Here is a 4,884-nt window from a genome sequence, read left to right as displayed (position 1 = left end):
CCACCCAGGCATCCCAACTATTTTCTATTCTTGAGGTTAGATTCTAGAGCCTAATATACCCAAACTAGTATTATATCTAGGTATCTACAGACAGAAACATCTTTTATCATGTCTGTAGCAGCCAATGCTACTGAAATCTTTTTAATTAGAGTCCAATCATACCTCCTCAATTGACACAATAAACATAAAGAAAAACAGAATATCAAGGCAGAGTTATAGGACTCTAAAAGACAAGTCCTAGGAAAAGTAATGCAGCCACTGCCCAAAGTGAGAATGAATAATATACTCATCGTCACACATTTTCAGGATGTATATTCACAGAGTAATTTGGGAATAAATCCATTATTTCCTGGATACTAGAATGCTTAGCAGTTTGCTTTTTTACACTTTTTTTCCCCATTAGAAAGAATTTTGCTGGAAATGGATCTGGGGCTGCAGGGATTCCTCTTCACAGTTGTGGAGCCGATGGTTATTCCAGGTTCCAGGTTGTTCCTAGTTGTTCCGACTGTTCCAGGAATGGTTGCTCCAAGACTGGCTGTTCCAGGTCTGTTTTCTCCATTTTGGAAGATTTCCAAAAGTGTTCATCAGGTATCCCCAGTGATAGGAATAGAAGCCTGTATATTCTGTAGTTGCTGAGCTGTTCTGAGTCACACTGTTGCTATTCTTTGGACAGTTGTTTTTCTGCCATCTCATACATTTCATTCTCTGGTTCTGGAACCAGGTCTTAAACTGCTTATAGCTAAGTTTCAGAATGTTGGCAAGTTCTTGCATCTGCTGGAGGTATTTATGTCTCTGAAATCTATCATTGAGTACATATAGCTGGGTCTGAGAGAACACTGTTTTGATCTTCTGTTTCTTGCCCTGGACCGTATCTTCCTTCTTCATTGTCCTCTCCTCTATGGAAGCAGGTAGTAGTTTTAGTCTGGGACCGGTGAAAGAATTGGGGCTGTCCTGAATAAGCAGATCCATGGAGGAAGGAAGATGAGAGATAGTCTCCATGTGAGGTGTCTCAACAGATGACATTTGCAAGGATGAATTAATTTTCTTCAGGTCCATAAATCTCAGGCGTTGGAGAAGAGTCCCTAGAATTGGTGCTTTGGGACAAGATGGGCATTGGGGCTGAGCTGGATCCACACTCCTGTTGCAAGGCCATTGTAACGCAAAAGGTAGCTGCCTGGTAGTCCAGACTGGGTGGGGAACAGGAAAACTGGAGCCACAGAACCTTAGTTTGTCCACAGCTGAAGATTCTAATTTTAATAATCTTGTTAGGTCAGTTTATCAAGAATCCCGCACCCTGGTATCTGATCACCCTCCATATCTAATCAAGTTCCTCATCCCCCCATCCTCCAGGTGATATCTCATGATTGGCCTGCCTTCAGCAGACATCCTGTTAGGTCAGTATAGTAAGAACCTCAGTACTCTTGTCTCTTCTCAATCATTTTCCATCCACTGACTCTCATTCTACTCCTTGACTCAAATCCTTGCTTGTCCTTGCTGTATTTAGAATTGAGCCCAGTTCTATATGAAGTTTTATATCCTCTACTGTAATAGTTCCTGAATAAAATCTGTTTTGACTGCTTTACTGTCCAACTCTTGTACTTTTAGATGCTAGGTGTACTCATAGTGGAGTGCTTAGCATTGGTTAGCAGACCTTTGGGGGAATAATTGATTCCATGGGCACCTTTGATTGACTTGGCTATTTTATAAATCTGCAGGTGAAAACTGATAGCAATGCAAATGGTTTCTGTCTGAGATCAAGGCCAGAGATTCCTGTTTATATCAATACAAATAAAATTTGTCAAGAGATACCTCTGATTTTTCTCTAGTAAAAAAAAAAAAAAAAAGAATTACCCCAAAGTAAAAATCATATCTTTAAACCTCACAGTTTATTACCTATCCTTAGGATATTAACCTGCCTGCCATCTGTTAGCAGTCTTTTCTCAACATTCCTTTGGTTGACTGATTATTTTTAAAACTCTTCAAAATCTCCTTTGAATTGGTTATAACATCATTTGCAGTTCCTCATTAATGAACTGAATAAAATTTTGACACGTGTGCAGTCAGTTTTCCAGGGCAGGGCTTTTCCGTGTTTGTTTATTGCTATATTTTCAGCGGACCCTCAATAAAGTCTCAGTGAATGAATGGATGAGTGAATGGTACATAGTCTGGAGCAGAGGAGTTGGGCTTTCCCTTTGGTTGCTAAAACACACTAGCTGTCTTTGCACTGTTTTGTTAATTGCCCACCTAAATTCTTTTTCTACTAGGTCTTACTTGAACTTCCCTGTTTGTCTCTTCATTGTCCACTTTTAGCAAGATTCCTGCTAAATAAGTTTAGCCAGAATCTCCCATCCTTGATATTGATTATCCTGGATATCTAATGCGGTTCCTCATCCTCTACTATCCCCAATGTGAGATCTTATCATTCTGGCCTTCCTTCAGCGAGAATCTTGTCAGGCCATTTCAGATAGAATTCCCCCCTTAACTTTGATGATATTTTCTCCTACTAATTTTCTATCCACTGATCCCCACCTGGTTCCTTAGCTATAAAATTCACTTTTCTTTGTTGTAGTCTGAATTGAGTCCCATCTCTCTCCCACCCACTGCAAGACCCCATGGCAGCAGTACCTGCACCTATCATGATAATGGCCCTTAAGGTCTTCTTGGGGTTCCTGGGTGGCTCAGTTGGTTAAGCATCTGAGTTCAGCTCAGATCATGATCCTGTAGTTGGTGAGTTGGGAGCTCTGCGTCGGGCTCTGTGCTTACAACTCAGACTGGAGACTCTTCAGATTCTGTCTCTCTCTGCCCCTCCCTTGTTTGCACTCTGTCTCTATCTCTCTCAAACGTAAATAAACATTAAAAAAAAAAAGTCTTCCTTACAGTACTTTAACAATATATATATATATTTTTTTTCTTTAATAGAATGATCTTTTTCTTTAACACCGTTTCTCCTTTATCTCTAACCATGGCTGTGCGACTTGGCGGAGGAGGAGGAGTGATCTTGAAGGATGGGTTTGGCAGGGACAATAGGGCAGAAATACCTAATAATAAAAACAACAGCATCAGCAATCACTTGCCACTTACTCTTTGGCAAGTATATTTCCACGTGCTTTCCATGTATTAACTAGCAAGAGTTTCACCAACGAAGGGCAGGGATGAGTGGCAGGTCGCCGTGGTGGGCAGCAGCCTGGCTCATGCTCTTTGCCTTTGCTACTAGTTTCCTGCCTTTGCTGAGTAGGACGCCTGCGCAGTGGTCACGAACCCCTCTAGTTTTCTAGTGAGATTGCATTTGCCCCTGGTTCGACTGGTTCGATTCCCTGCCGAGGAGATGGAGGTTAGACATTCCCAGGTGCAAAACAGACCAGGCATTGTTCAGAATTCCAGGCAAGCGGCAGGCAGGAAGATTGTCTGCAGCCTGGGTGTTGGGGGGCGGGGCAGCGCCGCAGGCCCAGACAGGAAGTGGACTCTACATGGGCAACGATCTCTCCGGGTGTCAGGATGGCCGAGTGGTCTAAGGCGCCAGACTCAAGGTGCTCACCTTCCCTGCGGGCGTTCTGGTCTCTGAATAGAGGCGTGGGTTCGAATCCCACTTCTGACACATGCGTTTTGTTTCCTTCCTTAAAGGACCCCAACACCTTCCCAGTGACTGCTGGAAGGTTTCTTTTCTGAGAAAACAGTAGTACTCTGACTCTCACATCGCCGCTGTCCTCCTCCGGTTTTCCGGATCTGCGGTGGCGGAAGCGCTGCTATTAGGCGAGGGAGAAAGTTTAATCGCTTGAAAAGTATCCAATGATACTCATGCTCCCAACTTACGTCATACATCACATATTTAGTATAGCCCATTGCAAACGTTGCTGCTAGGTGTTCCCTGGTGGTCTAGTGGTTAGGATTCGGCGCTCTCACCGCCGCGGCCCGGGTTCGATTCCCGGTCAGGGAAAGGTGTTTTTTTCTTTCCACTTCAAAACTTCGCTGTATACCAGGTGACTCTTTTGGCCAAAAGTCATTATGAGAAGTGAAAGTTACTACGGTTAATGAGCGAAGACTGTGTCTGGCATTGTTCTCCTATACTTAGAGATGCAGGTAGCAATAAATGATACTGCCATATTCCTGGGGTTAAAAAGTCCCTCTAGCTGTCCAAAAGGCCTTTAGAACAGTACATGTAACATAGAGGAGCTGTTCAGGAGACTCTTAGCTCCTCACAACAACTCAGGCAATTGTTGCTATGGAAGGAAGTCTGGTAATTCTCTCCTGTTCCAACATCTTTTAATTTTGAAAATATGGTGAATAATTAAAATAATGAGACAATAAACACCGGTGTTCTATGTAAATACATTGGTTAATATTTTGCTGCATTCTTTTTTTTCTCCATTGCATCCCCAGCCTTCCGACCGTGTGAAAGTTGTAGACATCATTAGGCTATTCAAAGTCACACCTAAGAAAGTCAATATTAACATATCATCATATGCCAGTTCACATTCAAATTTACCCCAGTTGTCCCCAAAATATCTTTTATAGCTTCTTTTTAAAAGTTTTATTCTAGAAATTTTCATTGCCCAATTTTCTATTGTAATGCCTGTGGAAAAATATATTTTAATAATAAAAACATTTATGGGAACCTAGGTGGCTCAGTCGTGATCTCTGACTTTGGCTCAGGTCATGATCTCTCCATTAGTGGGTTTGAACCCCGTGTGGGGCTCTGTGCTGACAGCTCCAAACCTAGAGCCTGCTTCAGGTTCTGTGTCTCCCTCTCTCTGCCCCTCCCAGCTTGTACTCTGTCTCTCTTTCAAAAATGAATAAACATTAAAAATTTTTTTTAAACATTTAAATCACATTTAAAGTCTATCTTCTTAAAGTCTGTATAATATTCTGAGCCTCCATGCCTAATTT

The 4,884-nt window shown here is 42.2% G+C and overlaps 1 non-coding gene and 1 pseudogene across 1 annotated transcript; one reads left to right on the top strand and one right to left on the bottom strand.

The window, feature by feature from the left end:
- Window positions 1-419: 419 nt before the first annotated feature.
- Window positions 420-3,193, bottom strand: LOC112856839 (homeobox protein NANOG-like; annotated as a pseudogene).
- Window positions 3,194-3,489: 296 nt separating this feature from the next.
- Window positions 3,490-3,595, top strand: TRNAL-CAA (transfer RNA leucine (anticodon CAA)). The gene is made up of 2 exons: window positions 3,490-3,527; window positions 3,550-3,595. It is a non-coding gene; the product is annotated as a tRNA-Leu (tRNA).
- Window positions 3,596-4,884: the final 1,289 nt, after the last annotated feature.

Source organism: Puma concolor, chromosome A1 (genome assembly GCF_028749965.1).
Source record: "Puma concolor isolate L17-30 chromosome A1, mPumCon1.1.hap2, whole genome shotgun sequence".
In the NCBI taxonomy this organism is placed as follows: domain Eukaryota; kingdom Metazoa; phylum Chordata; class Mammalia; order Carnivora; family Felidae; genus Puma; species Puma concolor.
The sequence above is the reverse complement of the archived record's forward strand: the minus strand, read 5'-3'. Positions and strand labels throughout refer to the sequence as shown.